Source organism: Mytilus californianus, unplaced genomic scaffold (assembly GCF_021869535.1).
Source record: "Mytilus californianus isolate M0D057914Y unplaced genomic scaffold, xbMytCali1.0.p SCAF_1, whole genome shotgun sequence".
NCBI classification, from domain to species: domain Eukaryota; kingdom Metazoa; phylum Mollusca; class Bivalvia; order Mytilida; family Mytilidae; genus Mytilus; species Mytilus californianus.
In genome coordinates this window covers 95,108,010-95,125,828 of record NW_026262581.1, presented here as the reverse complement: position 1 = coordinate 95,125,828, position 17,819 = coordinate 95,108,010, and the positions used below count along the sequence as shown (strand labels likewise).

General features: G+C 33.1%; 1 protein-coding gene across 1 annotated transcript in view; it reads right to left on the bottom strand.

Moving 5' to 3' along the window:
* The window catches only part of LOC127710717 (uncharacterized), a 132,056-nt gene that overhangs the window by 57,823 nt on the left and 56,414 nt on the right, over nt 1-17,819 (bottom strand). The gene's annotated exons all lie outside the window — the stretch shown is intronic.

Below are 17,819 nucleotides of genomic sequence, written 5' to 3'. Positions count from 1 at the left end.
TCATTCTGTGATAAACCATTCAGTATCATACTAATTGCTAAACTCAAACATAGTTTTCAGTGGTTTTTGCATATAGTTAAACGTTAATGTAATATTCAATTAGTGTTCTAAAAAGCAAATAAGTCACGAACGGAAACATTGGGATCTTGTGAAATTGAGAATAGTCTATTTTTCTTACTTAATGTTAAGGAAGGTATACGATGATTTGGCTGTAGATCTTGATATAGACTGTCAAATTAATAGCACGTTCTTCACATTTAACACAGATAAATAGTTTTCATCTGCTATTAAAGAAATTTCAGAATAAGATGTTAAGCAACTCAAAGCAACTTTCGTTTTACCGGTACTTTAGGTATTGTAGCGCAATACACAAAACAAGCTTGACTGAAAAGAATCAATCTTTAATGTTTGATTCTTGCCATTTTTTTCTTGCGCACATCAATGGAGCTTTGTTCGTTCAATACCAATAGATTTAACAAATTCAAATTGTCCTGATGAAGTACTTTTTTCAAACTAATTAATAGGATAAGTTTGATTTTGCCTAACATCTTTTGAAACAAAATATTAACCATTTGAATTGAATGGTACATATATTATCATTACTCTCTGTCTGCCTTATATATGCACAAGCAATAGCCTTAGCTTTTTCTATCAATTGGCTGATCAGTGTATAGTAGAAGTGAGTTGAAGCTACAAAGTGACAAAGTGATTTCCTGCATTGGCACAGCAATACAATTATACATGTAAGAGATAATAAATCAATCAATACATTGCATGTAAAAAGTTACAATAACACTAGTGGACCCAATTTCATTGCACAAGATGTGCATTCCAACAATTACAAAATTTCATTCCAATCCAAAAAGGTTGATGGTACATCTATTTACAATTTTGTTGTATGTTTATTGAAAAAGTTAAAAAAAAAATGTGTATACTAGTAATATCTTTCATTGTTCAACAGTTTTCAAAACTGATGAAAACTTTAAATGTCATCAGCAAAATGCAAAAAAGTTATGTTTTTTTATGTAATAAAATATTGTTGTTGAAAATTTATATTGTAATACTGCAATGTAGACAAAGATTGCATTATCTATGATACACATAAAAGGGACAACATATTGTTGCATGTCATTTAAAGCTCATATTACGAGTTCAATTGTATCAAAAGAAAAACTCTGGAAAAATAACAAAAATATAATATATATTGTATGTATATATAATTTGTCTCAAATTTAGCCCAACATTGTTAGATTTGCAAATTTGCGTTAGCAAATTTTTGTTCTTCCCTCATCGGGATTTCAACCCTTGCTTCTGTGACATCGTTGCACCACCGCCTGAACTGTGTCCAGTGCAGTGGCCTAGCCCACTCCACTAACTAGGCTATATAAAAATATAGTTTTAGTCGGTTGAGTTATGCCTTTCCTTGTCGGCTTTATCTAGGGTTGTAACACAGTGCATGATGTATAGTGGCAAGTAGATGGTGTACCTTTCAGATCAGCTATTTTGTCTGTCGTAAAGGATGATTATGTTGATAACCATACCGCCACATCAAATTTTAATTTTATCATACACGTCTTAACATGTGACAACTTTATGACAGACATTCTCCATAAGATAACACATAGTTATACAGGGCTAACAGTAGTAAGCTACTAAAAGCTTTTTAATAATGTAGCAGGGGTATGGAGAATATAGAGAGAAGTAAAGTAAGTTTTGCACCATTCCTTTTTGAAGAACAAATTTAAGGCAGTGCCATAAAAACTTACAGTATCTAAATTCCAATTAATTCTTAAAAAAGATAATATAAATGGCACAACTGTAAAAACCTTTTTTTGTGATGATCTTAAAATTAAATAAGAATTTTATCGGAAAAAAATTTACCTCCTCAAGTATTCTCTTTATACTTCATCCCCTACCTACTTCAAAGTATTTTTTTATTGTATAGGACAGCTAGTTATGCCAGTAGAGAAAACGATTCAACCATTAGGTATTGTGCAAAACATAACAAAAACAAAACATAACACAACAAACAGATAAACAAAAAGAACACAGAAATAAATAGTATTGCTGGTGTAGTTGATTACTAACAAAAAATACTGCAAAATCTTATTTATTTTTTTGTACAATAAACCTTTACCTAAAACCCCAGGATACGCCCCTAATCATATTTGTTTCAATTTACTTTTAATGTCTATGTATTATTGATTAGGCATTATACAAATTGTCAACATTTTATAAAAAACATGTCATAAAAATTGTTTGGCAGATTTGAAATACAATATTCTCATGCATTTTATGTAACAAGTTTATCAATTGGCAATTTTTTGCAATCAAAGTCACAGATGACATAATACAACTAATGAATTCATTTGAAGTGAGTTACCAAGTTTATTTATTTTTTAATTTTAAAGTATAATCCGTCATAAAACCTGAATTGTCTAAAACATAGTTTTTCTATTTGACATCAACTGCCTACATATCCAAGTGCCAGGGTAGAATCAATTTTTAAGAGCCTGCCCCCACGGGCCATACAAAAATTCCAAGACCATGTTTTAATTCCTATCTTTATATATAGATATATAAACAATATAAATTAAGCAATGATTCAAGTATCAACTGGATATCCTGATACAATCTCAAATGGTATAAGAGTAGTTTAGAACAACAGTTTTTAGGTTTTGGACCCCCCTCTCTGATGATCCTCAATGGACTGCATGAAATTTCCAATACCCCATAAGTTTGCATATGTAAATTGACTTGTCATTTAAGTTTCTATTTTTTTATCCTAAGTAGCTAGGAGAATATAACCGATTTACTGGTTATCACGAGATTTGTGTTCCCCATAATTTGTCCTTATGCCATATATCAAAATATAAAACCTAAGGAACAATATACATTTTAAGCATGAAAATTGTGCCAAGTTGCAAGATTCTGCAATTTTTTGTTGGTGAGATTATAATATTCTAGACATGATATGCAGACCAACAGATGTACATATATACCACATAAAGTTAAACAATATGCATAAAAATTTAAGCTCTAAAAAGTAATAACGATAATATAGTTAAAAAACAAACATCATTTTCTATATTTTCTTCCATCGATTTCTCAACAATTAAGTACTCAATATTAAATAAGAAATTGTTGAGTTTGTTGGAAGATCATTTAAATCTGTAACAATAACATAAAGAACAAAACAGTTGCCATGAGAGCCATAAAAGGTATTAAGACAGCTTGAAAAACCATCTTTACCCCATAATATGCTGCCTGTTTCGAATATGTGTTAAACCCTGATTACAGTATTTAATTAAACAAAATCATGATACTTTCAAAACACATTTCATGCAGACTTTTAAAGCAAGAAACATTTTGAACAGAAGCGTATTTGTGTCTGTTGATGTATTTTAGCCATATTCAAGCTCAACCACGAAATTTGATTCTCTTAATTCATGTTAAAACTATACAATTTCAAAGATGACTGGAAGACATTTCTACATGTAAGTATTATTCTAATTTCAAATTCATAGTTAATACAACTCTAAAGAAATTAAATGTACACTATAACCAGAACACCCTTATTTATTACACTGTGGATAGATTCATGAGAGTCCTGATACAATACTATATATTTTTCTTCTTCAATCAACTGCTTAATGAGCGGTCATTAATTTTTCAATTCTTAAGAAAATCCAAACCAGTTGATATTATGACCTTGTTCTGGTATTTTATATTCTATTTTTCTACTTGAAAAAAGTCTTAGAAAAATGGCAACCATGTCTTGTTGAATAGATTCATTACTTTATTGAAGTATAACCGGTGTAGATCAATCGTTTTCCATGTTCTTTTCCTTCGTACTCTATCTTCAACTCAACTTTCTGTAAGAAAATTAGGTTGGTTACAGAATAATAATGTTTCACGTTTAAACTCAAGTTTGAGTAAGAAAAATATTTTTTTTAGCATAATGATGTTTCATACAAACAGTTACATTACAAGTTGTGTCTTGACAAAGGTTTCATAACTATACTGAACGATGCAGTCTTCAATCTTTTTTCAAAATAAGGTTTCATACTTTATATTTACCAATTTTATTGAAATGTGATAGATTCTCTCAGTTGTGATAAAGCAATTCAACTGAACAAGTATTGTAAAAGCTTTTTTTCAAACTGTTTAAATGCAAATTATTCAATATTGTTATTATGATCCTTACTGGGCCCAATTGTGATGGAAATAAACAGTTAGTAAAAAAGGTCATGCAATTGTTATAAATGCAATACAACAGCATTCCAATGTCCCACGCTGCATATATTTCATCTTCAAAGGACAATAAATCCAACATATTTAGTTTTGGTTCTTTTAAACATTTTCATAAATATCCTACAAGAAATGTAGGCTTCAGTTTGCGTAATCAATGCATTTTTCCATGAAAGTTTTATTTCCAAGGAGTATAACTCCTGCCAAAAAATATAAATGCAAATTGAAATCATCCAAGATCTTGGTGATATAAACCTTAAATTGCGACTTGGAACAATAATGTAATGTTCAGAAAACAAAACAACATATTTGTCCTGAGTTACCTTGAGAGAACAAAACAGGATGAAAATTGGACATTTTCTAAACATAGCCAAATTGATCACCAGTGTTGTGGAATGTCTTCAGACATTTTTTTTACTTTAGACAGACATGTTTTAAAAACATAGATAATATCTTTTAAGGATGTACTTAAGTCAGGTTTAGAAATTTTGGTCAGATGTTCGGACTCCTTGGTTTTTTTCCTACGATACAGGGTAAAATATTTTGCCCCATAACACCCATTTTTCTTTTCATATAAGACTTCAATAGCTCATAAAAGGTCGTTTACCAAACTTTAGGCAGATTCAAGATTTCTTTTCTTTCGATTTGAGACCTAAATAATACCTATACAAGTATAAGGTATAAGTCCGAGTCAACCTTTTCCCGCCATTTAAAAAAATAATAAATATCTCGAAAAGAAGCTTCATAACCTATCAATATTTTTTGCTTATTTTGTTCCTTAACTCATGCTCTTCTGACTTAAAATATCAATTTCAAATTCTAGATTTTTTTAATTTCACCTAAGTACATCTTTTAGACAAAATTATTGTCTTATGACACAAATTAAGAAACCCCATTACATAATCTTTCATCAAAGTGAAATGGGCTTTATACCATAGAAAGAACTGCATATGCAGAAAATAAATAAAACAAAAGACTCCCAAGAAGCATGAATTGCTCACTTGGTTAAAAAATGCCATTTTGATATCTATTTTACTGTTATTGCAATCAGTTATTAGATATAAGAAGATGTGGTATGAGTGCCAATGAGACAACTCTCCATCCAAGTCAAAATTAAAAAAGTAAACCATTATAGGTCAAAGTACGGTCTTCAACACGGAGCCTTGGCTCACACCGAACAGTAAGCTTAGAAAGAAAGTATGTCTCCTTACTTGTAATAAAATTAAGTGGCATTTCTGTAGAGCTTGTACTGATGATGATTTTTAGTGTTGACTTTTTATTGTTTGGAAATAATTGGCAAAATTATAGAGTTGACAATTTGGGCATGTTGACTTACTTGTAAGATCGTATTTTGCTGATATTTTTACTTTTTAATGTTTCTCACTATCCATGTAGTTTTTGACCAGAGTACAAAAAATGGGTAAAATTCATCAATCAGGGTAAACAACTCCTACAAAGACTCGGTTGACAAAGCTCAATTTTTGCTATTTACTGTTACTCCCTATCTATTATAGTTTCTGCAAAATGCGCAAAAATTGGTAAAAAAAAAAAACATCTTTCTAGGTCAATAACTCCTCTAAAGGGTCAATTGACAATTTCAAACCATTTTTGACTTCTTTGTAAACTTGTTTTGCTAAACAATTTTGCTATAAGTTGTTGCTCTGTATCTATCATAGTTTCTGCTAAAAAATCATAACATGGGTAAACATAGTCATTCAGGGGCAAAAATGACAAAATTTATCTGTGTATGGCGGTATAAGCATCATGTATGAGTTTCATAACACATGGTTGTGGTAAACTAAAGTAAGAGTGCAGAAACAGCAAATTCAGAAATTTTTCGATTTATTAAGGGACATAACTCAAGAAGGTGAAAGCGGTTGAGGCAAACTGAAGTTAGAGAAAAGAGAAAACAATTTTGGGACAAACGAACGGACAAGGATAACAATTATTGGTGTTGTGTTTGACGTTGCCAAAAAAAGCGGGAGGTTTGGCATGCCACAAAACCAGGTTCAACCCACCATTTTTTTCTTAAAATGTCCTGTACCAAGTCAGGAAAATGGCCATTGTTATATTATAGTTCGTTTCTGTGTGTGTTACATTTTAATGTTGTGTTTTTGTTGTGTCGTTGTTCTCCTCTTATATTTGATGCGTTTCCCTCAGTTTTAGTTTGTAACCCGGATTTGTTTTTATCTCTATCGATTTATGAGTTTCGAACAGCGGTATACTACTGTTGCCTTTATTGCCCTCGTTACGTAACAGTGGGGGTCTAAAAATCAATTTCAAGAGCCAAAATTCATATACGGGGTCAATTGCCAATTTTGCCTATGTTGGCTTGTTTGCAGATCTTCTTTTCCTGGACATTTTTACTATTAAAAGATTTTTTCTATCTACTATAGCTGTTACAAAAAAGAATAAAAATCATCATTCAAAGGCAATAACTCCTTTAAAGGGTATATTGACTATTTCTGCCAATTTGATTGATATGTAGATCTTATTGTTATTGTTATTGTCATTTTTTACTTGTTAAAAGCCTTCTCTTTTTGTTATTGTTTTGGAGATAATAACAAAACTAGAGGCTCTAAATAGCCTGTGTCGCTCATGTGTTGTTCGTTGTTGTTTGTATTTGTTTGTATTTTTCAGAGGATTCTTGTGTAAGTGATTGATGTAGCGTGTTGTACTATCCAATATTTTGAGCGGTTCCCGTTATCCTTTTTGACTATTCCTAAATTATTAAATCGTTAATTGATTCTTCATATTGTTACCTACTACATTATAAGAGCTTCCCATATTTTGTTAAATCATCATATGCTTAATTGATTCTATAAATTTTTACCTATTAAATTTTTTTAAGAGCTTCCCATATTTTGTTTTCGTGAATAGATTCGGGTGTATTCTGATGTGCATCAAAAAAAATATCCATAAGCTTTGTTACAGTTGCATTATTTCCATGCTTATTCCTCCATTTAACAAGAAGGTCATGACATGCAGCATCTGAAGCCCGAGGATGTTTATATTCTATGTGTTCTACATCTACTTTGTCAAATCCTAGGCATGTTCCAAACAGTTGTAAATGTGCTGGAGTTATTGCTTTACTGAAATACAAAAGGTGCTTGTCTTCTAAATATTGGATTTCTTTTCCTGGTGGCATTCGGTTTCTAATCCATTCCTCTGAAAGAAGAGCATACATGTCGATGACATATCGTGCATTATATTTGGCTTTTAACAAACATGTAACCTTACTTTCCAACACAGAATCAAGGTTAAGTCGGTACTTTGGTCTAGCTTATCCAATTTGAACATCAAAACATGTAAATTATGACATTAAATGATTTCTTTACAAAAGTTTTAATTTTTACTCTTTAAAGGCCAGGATATTTGTTTCAAAATTCCCCTGTCAACCTCGAAAACAAACCGACAGTGCCTTGCCCCCCCCCCCCCCCCCAAAAAAAAAAACACAAGAAAAAAACAAAAACACAAATAACTGTGCATAAAACACAACATAGAACACAAAAGGCTGCGCAACACGAACCCCACCAAAAACAGGTCGTGATGTCAGGTGCTCAGGAAGGGAAAGAAGATACTGCTCCATAGGTGGCATCCGTCGTGTTGCTGAAGTAAGTACACACCCGTTGATAAGTCTAATTAAGTAGGTCACAATCGAGGAAAAGAGGAAAGGATTGTGGATACGACAACTGGAGCATATCCGTCGTCATATGTAAAACATATATTCCATAATGGTTAGTAATCAACTCGTGATGACCTCCGTTAAATTTTCGAAGGAATGATTTCAAATTCAATAGCTTCCCTGTAAGCACCAATTACCGCCAATCAAGGAAATCATGATAGGAAATGCAAGCTCTGGAGTATGGTATCAACTGAAATATATATATATACTCCGTTTGCAGGTGCTTCTGAAAAGTTGCTACAAAAAAATGGAAAGATCACAATTGGGAAGCTGAAATCATATCTTTTGTCGTTGAGTTTTGTTCTCAATAGACCATCATTGTCAATGTCAACATATAAGTTAAGATATGAAACAGACTTTATCGTGTCTTTTATTTCAGGTTCGATGACTTAAAATTATTTAGTGAAAATAAAAATCTATATAGCGGAACGTGAAGTCAAGATATGAGGTAGACTTAACTGTATCTGTTGTATCCTTTATCTCAAGTTCGATGGGATAGATGCGTTCAACATAGTCACCAAATTTTGAATTATTTAGTGAGAGAACATCATCTATGTAGCGGAAAGTAAAGTTAAAGGATAATGCTAGCTTCTTTGTATTCTTCCTTAGAAGTCGGACTTATATGAATAAAGGAACAAGTCGACAAGAAGACTAGCACAGTTGGTTGTTGAAAAATTTTTCCTCCAAAAGTAACAATTAAATATGTTGTCAATCAAGAAATGAAACATCTTGGTGATATCAGTTTTACAGAATTTTTGGTTTGATTCAGAGTGATTTTTTTAAAGTACGATTTATCCTTCCCGAAGACAAGATACTTGTATCTACGTTGGTCTTTCTTTTTTATGAAACAAAGCAGGAAAAATTCTTTCGGTTTTTGTTTTAATTGAGAATGGGAAATACATACTTGTGTAAAAGTGTAGAAACGTCAAATATTTTAATACTTTTTCAAGAGAAAAGATGCTTAGATTGTCCGACTCTAAAAGATCTTTTAAATTTCCACATCTGATTCACTCCGCCACTAGCGTAGGTAGTTTCACAAGAACTTTGGTGCCCGGTGTCATATGGAAAGTTGAACCCTCTGAAAATTGAACCCGGGGTAAACATACCATATGGAAAATTGAACCCCTGTATTTCCTTTAAATGAATGTCAAATGTAAGCATTATAACCGTATAGAGTAGTTTGAACAGCTATGACAATGTTTATGCGATTTAAATAGAGATTTGATTTGAATAAGTGGACATGCGGACTATATGCCAATTAGCCAGCAACCAACAAAACAATTAAACCAACAAGAATATGTGTCAATACTACACCATGCACTGCTCTCATTCTCACATTTCTGTGATCAGTGTTCCATATATCTGGGTGAAAACCCTAATTTGGAAAATATTTTTTAAAGTTGACATCTAAATAAAAAAAGTGTATATAGTTTTAAGTTCATGTAACTAAAACATGATAAACTATCTTAAACCAAACCTCTAATCTCATAACAGAATGCCAAACGGACGGACAGACTCACTGTCCAGGAAAACGTATGCCCACACTGTCGTAGCTGGGGGCAAAAACACATGCTTTTCAGTGACAATTATTTATAGTGGTAATAAATATGATATCGTAAATATAGATTTTTAAGTGGCATATTTTTTAAAACAGTTCAGGATTTATAATATGTTTCAGGACTTTGGTATCTATTTACGCTGTATAATATTTAAGAATATTATATAGATAGTTCGTGTAGAATAGTATCTTCAATTATCGGGAAATTAAAATCTAGTGTGAATAGAGGCATACCCCAAAATTAGTAATTAATAATGCAACAGTGGATCTTTGTAGTTGATGTTCGGTAGAGTCTATTATGATCAAATGACTTCACTTTAGTATGAAAATCATGGTTCTTTTCATAATGATACATTCTTCCATTGACAATATAAATATATGGGATTAAGAATGGACAATTCTAAGTCATTCAAAATACTGGAATAGTATTACATATTTATTATAAAACAATTTGTTACACACAATCTCATATAATTTAAATTGTGATTATCTAATTAAAGGGTGTTTGTCTTTTGTTGACTATACTCTTAAAGGCTATTTCTGGCTGTACTAATAGAAACACAAGTTATGGTTTTATTGTCAACAGGTTCATCAAACATACTTTTACAAATAGATACAGAAGTATAGATTAGTGGTGAGTTTGATTATTATTCAAGCAATGATAGGTGATATTGTGACAAAAATGCATTTTAAGCATAAGCCAGTATTTGTAATTCAATGTTTAATTGTAATCCATCATAAATTACCCGTTTGAACAATACATATTTTCGAACATCCTGGCACTTTAAATTTCTAGGAGTTGAGATTTTCGGGCTTTTACCTCAAACTCTATGGGAATTTACAGTTTTTAACTCCAATTTAAAAACAAAATGGTAAAAGATATCACGAAGATACTTTAAACCCATGTCTAATATGATTAGAAAATTTGCAAAATCGATCTCAAATTATATTAAAACAACAAAAAATTTATTTTTAAATTTGCACTATTACATACGGTAAAAACCGATGATTTGTCCCCGCTTCAAATCCAATATTTAATTGGAAAAACACTAGCTAATTATCTGATTGGTCAATTTTCAGCTGTGATGCAAGCATGAAATTGTGTATACATTAACGAAAACTTCATTGAAAATCATCCCTTTATCCTTGGTTGCTATGAGACTCGTTGTTGCTAGGGTGTTCTCTTCGAGGTCCGCGCTATAGGTATATAAGAACACCGATATATTGTACGAGTTCGGTCATTTGTATTTTGGCTGTTGATGAATAAAGAAAGCATTGTGAATTTATATAAAACAATTAAAAGATCTTTTAGAAGAATTTAGAAGCTGAGAAGTAGGTAGGAAGTAAGTAAATCACTAGGATTAAGTTGAAAGCTTGCGCATGGAAGCAAGCAGTTTAGAAGTCTTTACGTTAGTTGCAAGCTACCGGGTTGTTCCGAAACTGTAATTTCGTATGGAAATGGTCGCAGTCCCTCGAACAGGTGTTTTGTGATTGTCTGGTGACTTCGGTGTTTCAGAGACCTGGTGTCTCAGGAAGTTTGGGTCTCGATTCATTTAGTTTCCAAAAGGTTAAAGTTTGACAAATAAGTTGGGATCTCGGAGTCAGTCAACAGATTAAGGATTAATTGAAGTTATAGTTAGACTATTTGAATGCATAGTAAATTGTATATAATTTTGTTTTTTCTCTGTGGTAAAGACTCAAAGTTTATATGTTGGTCTCGTAGTTTATAGTAAAATTTTAAGTTGTAATTAGGTTTTGGGTTAATAAAAAGGTTGACATTGAAGCATCTCAGATTCAGTGAAAACGGATACGAACAGATAGTTCATATACAAGCCGAACACGTTACAAATTTGGTTAGCAGCGGTGGTATCTGAGAGACTTCTATGGAACGCCACAGCTGTCATATGTGGTACTCTGATATACGTTATGTTGTATTTTTATTACTTGATGATATTTTGTCTTTACATAATATGGTTTTGACATTACGTAATGATGTTTTGATATAACTCAATATGGAATAGTCATTACTTAATGATATTCCGATATTACATCATATGGTTTCGTATGGACTTGATATGGTTTTTTCATTATTTAATGTTGTTGTGTTATTAGGCAATGTGGTTTTAACATTACTTGATGTGTATGTGGCTTAACGTAATGTAGTTGTTTCATTACATGATGTGGTTTTGTTATTTCGTAATGATGATTTGCCAATTCCTTATATGGCTTTAAAATTACATAATGATGTTTCAAAATTTGACGTTTTACACTACATGATGTGTTCGTTCCAGTATTTGATGTGGTTTTGTCAGATGAGGTAAAACCACGTGACTATTTGGGAAAAACTAGTTCTATTTTTAAAACCGATTTCCACGTTTTATTTGCTTCGGGTGAGTGTGCATGGCAATCCATCGAGTTTGAGTTCAGATAAATTTCGGGTTACTGTTCGAATTAAACTTCGAGTTAGTCTTCGATTTAAACTTCGAGTAATTTTCGATTTCGAGGTAGAATTCAAGTCGTAATTAGAATTTAAGTTCGAGTAAGCATTGCGTTTCGAGTTGAACTTCGAGTTTGAGTTACCTTTTGAGATAGTTTCGAGTTAGACTTCGAATTTGAGTCTCATTTATATTAAGATTTCGAGTTGAAATTGGAGTTATCTAATATGAGTTCGTATTTAAATTTCTATCGCGGATCAAGGGCTTTTGATCGGGCTTCCGAAAAAAGAGTTAAGGGGTATGCGTACAAAAGATAAACAATGTTACAGTATACAAAACACCACATCGAAATCGAAATAAAGTAAGATGTGGTGTGATTGCCAATGAGACAACTATCCACCAGAGTTTTAATGCAGTGGATGTAAGCAATTATAGGCACCCGTAACTAATAACTAAACAACTTACGAAAAACAAATATCACACATGAAACAACGTCAACCATTGAATTACAGGCGCCTGACTTGGGACAGGCGGGGTAAAACATGTTTGTGAACGCTAAACCCTAACCCTACTATGGGTGAATAGCACAACTCAAGAATAAACTGTAAAAATCAGATGTAATTGGCTTAACTCTATGGATCGGTATGACCGGGCAATACAAATCCATCAAAATCCTTGGGTGATCTCGGGTGCTCTGGAAGAGTAGACAGATCCTGCTCAACGTGTGGCACCCGTCGTGTTATTCGTGAAAGTACAAACCCAGTGATTTGGTCTAATTCGGTAGGTCACATTCGAGGAAAAGAGGACGGGATTGTGGTTACGACAACAGGAACATATCCGTCGTCACCTGTGAAACAAATATTCCAAAAAGTTTACCTTTTTGGCAATTTAGTGCGAGGTATATCAGAGAATGGAATTTATAAAAATATATATTAAAAGATTGATATTCGTATATGTTCAAATGATAATACACGCTAAAAAAAATCGGAGAATTCTTATTTTATAGAATTGATGCCTTGTCACTTAGTCCGATCCCCCCATTAAAGATTTCCCTGCAACTTTAGTGTGTGTTGATTTAAAGTGTCTCATTTGTTGACAATAAAGTACAAGTCATTTGAAGTGTGTCCAGCCAGCGATTCAATGTCGCGGAAGTGAAACACAACAAACCAATATTGCGTCGTCGGCGTCTTCATCATTTAGATCGTTAGGTTACTCGTTTAAATTGGTTTTACATTTGTCATTTCTGGACCTGTTTTAGCTTACTATGTGGTATGGGTTTTGCTCATTGTTAAAGACCATACAGTGACATATAGTTGTTAACTGCTACGTCATTTAGTATGAGGTGGAGAGTTGTCTCATCTGCAATCATACCACATCTTCTTATTTTTATATAAGTTTTATTTGCATTAAATATTACCAAATTAAACTTATTTTGTCATGATAAATTTGTAAACCTCCATGAATTGTTATAAAACTTGTATAGGAGTTAATCTTCTATATCGAGATAAAGCATGTACAGAAAAACATTTTTTTTAATTTTGTTTTTTATCGATAAATGGACGTTTTACAGTCAACATTACACTTTTACAATGACAGCAGCAATCTCAGGCGAGACACAAGGATCCGTGGAATTCTTCACGAATTTATTGTAATACTGCTTCCATTTGAGAACTAAGGGAAAAAAACGGCAGAACCAAGTGGTTTGGGGATATCCCCCTTATGTCCGAAATATTGATATTTTTTTGTACTTTTTTTCTTATTTTTGTCTGCCGTTCCCCTTTTTCATACCAAATAACTCTGAACAACAACTCGAACTTTAATTTGAACTTTAACTCAATGGATAGCGACACTCATCCGAAGCACATTAAACAAACGACATATGGAAATTGGTCTAAAAATAGAACTATTTTTTTTCCAAAATGGTCACGTGGCTTTTCCTCATCAAGTAATGTAATAACCACATAAAAAAAATGACAGGACCACATCAAATACAGGAACAAACACATCATGTTGTGTAAAATCGTCAAATTTTGAACCATCATTATATAATGTTAAAGCCATATGAAGAATTGGTAAATCATCATTACGAAATAACAAAACCACATCATGTAACGAAACAAATACATAAAGTTAAGCCACACACACATCAAGTAATGTTAAAACCACATTTCCTAATGACACAACCATATTAAATAATGTTGAAAGACAAAACCATATTAAGTAATAAAAATTAAAACCAAATCAAGTCAATACGAAACCATATCACGTAAAATCGAAATATCATTAAGTAATGACTATTCCATATTGAGGTATATCAAAACATCATTACGTAACGTCCAAACCAAATTATGTAAAGACAAAATATCATCAAGTAATAATAAAACAACATAACGTAATATCAGAGTACCACATAAGACAGCTGTGGTGTTCCATAGACTTCAGTGTTACATTATTTGATTGTGAGTTAGTTTTCTATTTTTCCTTGCAAGAAGCGACACATTGTTTTGGTACTTATTAAAATACATTGATTGTCAAGTTGTGTGATAAAATATTTTTGAAAAACTTCTTTAATTTATTCTTCAAAATATGTTGCGAAAATACAGAGAAGATGAAATTTTGTATGACCCTGATAATTATGAAACAAGAAAATTGACCAGGGAGATTGATAGATTAGACTGGGATATAGGGCGCATGAAAATGAAAAGTTTTGAAAATGCTCCAGACTTTGCTCAGACAACTCCCATCTATCGAAGAACACGTCCAAGGCAATCTGACTCTGTAATTCCTACTACCAGAACTCCGATCCCTGATTTCGGTACAGGCAGCAACATACAACAAAGTATAAACGTTGGGATAAAGACCAAGTCAAAAGTTATACCCAAGGCTGTAATAACTGGTAAACATATCCCAGCTTCGTAAAAACTAACCCCAGAGATGAGAACTTATTCAGACTCTGTTCTCGATACAAACTTTGTTTCTGAAAGGCGATTGAAAAATGTGCCAAAACCAGAAAAGAAATTAGGTGCAAATAGTGAAGACAAGTCTATCCACAAAGGCAAAAATATTATAAAGCCCGCTACATATGACGGGAAGGGATCATGGATAGATTATAAGTCTCATTTCGAAGCATATTCGAGTCGTAATTGTTGGACAGAAGCAGAAAAGGGTTTATATTTGGCAGTCTCATTGAGAGAACAAGCTCAGGGGGTACTTGGAAATCTACCCACAGATAAAAGACAAAATTTTAAAGAACTTGTCAGGTCTCTCGAAAAGAGATTTTTGCCGGCCAATCAAACCGAATTGTACCAAACATAACTACAAGAGCGTCATCAAAAGGCTTTGGAAAGCCTTCCTGAACTAGGTCGGGATATAAGACGCTTGGCAAACCTTGCATACCCGACAGACCCGAATGACGTAAGAGAAACTCTTGCTAAAGAGCAATTTATCGACGGAATCATGAGTGTGGACATGAGGCTTAGAATAAAACTAGCTAGACCTGCTGACTTGAACGACGCAATTTGACACGCTGCTGAACTGGAAGCTTTTAATAAAGCCGAAATTAAGCAAGAAGTGAAAAGCTATTCAAGGGCTATAACCAAAGACGAGGACAACAGTGACACTATCGACAAGACAATATAATTTCGTAAAAACATGCAGACAGCTTTGTCTGATCTGCAGCAAGAAGTTAAAGCTTTAAAGCAAACCCGGGAAAAAGGATGTTTTCCTTTTAACGGGATTTCAAAATTCCAGAATCGCAAGAAACGTGGATGTTTCAATTGTGGGAATTTCGACATTTCAAGAAAGATTGTCCCTAAAGAACTATACAGGGAACTAATAATCCCCCGCACAGAGACCGGAAGTACCACATGAAAAACAGAACGATGCGATAGGAGTGAACAAATTAGCAAATGAGGCTGGTATGTTCATCGAAACTTAGGTTAATTCTATTTGTGAAAACCATCATCGACATTGATATAACTGGATATGTCTATTCGACCATAGCTGTAGTAGCAGACCTTAACATAGATATTATATTGGGAATAGACTTCCAAAAGAGCCAAATTTGTGTGATTAAAATTACTAAAGGTAATATTTCGGTAAACGGCAGAGAAACCCGTTTACATTTTGAAGGTCAGGTAGGCTGCTACAGGGTATCTGTTGCAACAATTGTACACCTGCCTCCTAGTAAAGTACTGGTGTCTAGAACCATCAGAGAACCCGTTCTACCAATCCAAGAAGTTGATATTGTTGAACAAACACTAGAATTTGTAGCTGAAAATAAAGGTCTATCAGATAGAATATTGATTAACCATCAGGAGATGAGCAGATTGACTTGCTACCAGTGTAATAAAATGTTTAAGAAGAGGACATATTACAGACGTTATGTAACAAGGTTTCACAGGCACGATGATGTTGAAATAGTTGAGATACCAAACGAGCCAGTCGTGGAAAAGATAGAACAAGACGATTCATCTTAGGACAAACATGACAACCCAGAAAGGTCGGATACATCTTCCGATGAGAGTGAATATACCTCACACAGGGGAATAGAGTTGTCAGTTCCCAGAGAGTTGAAAAACCTAATAGGAGACGTCTCAAAAAGTGAAAGACCCGAAAATGAATAAGACAGCCTGAAACAAGAAAGGGATGATAGGAAGCCTGACACAGTTGTTAAGACTTCTGATAGAGTATATCCAAAAAGAATGATCTCAAGAAAGCCAACAAGACCAGAGATAGTTGGGGCTCTACTGAAAAAGAAATTACTTGAACTTTTAAAGTAGAGAATATATATCAAGACTGTTAGAAGTGTGTTGAAAATAACAGAGGTTGAGCAGACAATTCTGGGTAATGTGACAAAAATGCAGTTTAAGAATTAGCCAGTATTTGTAATTCAATGTTTAATTGTAATCCATCATAAATTACCCGTTTGAACAATACATTAACAAAAACTTCATTGAAAATCATCCTTTTATCCTTGGTTGCTATGAGACTCGTTGGTGCTCTCGTGGAGGTCCGTGCTATAGGTATATAAGAACATCGATACATTGTGCGAGTTCGGTCATTTGTATTTTGGCTGTTGATGAGTAAAGAAAGCATCGTAAATTTACATAAAACAATTAGAAGATAATTAAAAAGAATTTAGAAGCTGAGAAGTAAGTAGGAAGTTAGTGAACTACTAGGATTAAGTTGAAATCTTGTAGTTGGAAGCAAGCAGTTTAGAAGTCTTTACGATAGTTGCAAGCTACCGGGTTGTTCCGAAACTGTAATTTCCCACGGGAATGGTCGCAGTTCCTCGAACAGGTAGTTTGTGATTGTCTGTTGACTTCGGTGTTTCAGAGACCTAGTGTTTTAGGAACTTGTGGTTTGGAAGTTTGGGTCTCGGTTCATTTAGTTTCTTAAAGGTTAAAGTTTGACAAATAAGTTGTGATCTCGGAGTCAGTCAACAGATTAAGGATTAATTGAAGTTATAGTTAGACGTTTTGAATACATAGTAAATTGTATACAATTTTGTTGTTTCTTTTTGGTTAAGATTCAAAGTTTATATGTTGGTCTCGTAGTTTATAGTTAAACTTTCAAGTTGTAGTTAGGTTTTGGGTTAAAAAAGATTGATATTGAAACATCTCAGATTCGGTGAAAACGGATACGAACAGATAGTTCATATACAAGCCGAACACGTTACAATATTATACTCCCCTTTGCAGAGAGGGGAAATTGAAAGCACCTTAACATGCTTAAGACTTCGTCCAACACATATTTTCGCCACACTTATCTTTCTCATGAACTACTGAACAGAATACTTTCATATATTGTAACCAGCTTGACATTTATGAGTTGTAACGTGTGAATGTAACGGTTTATTTCTTCCTGTGTGATATTTTTTCCGGCGAAA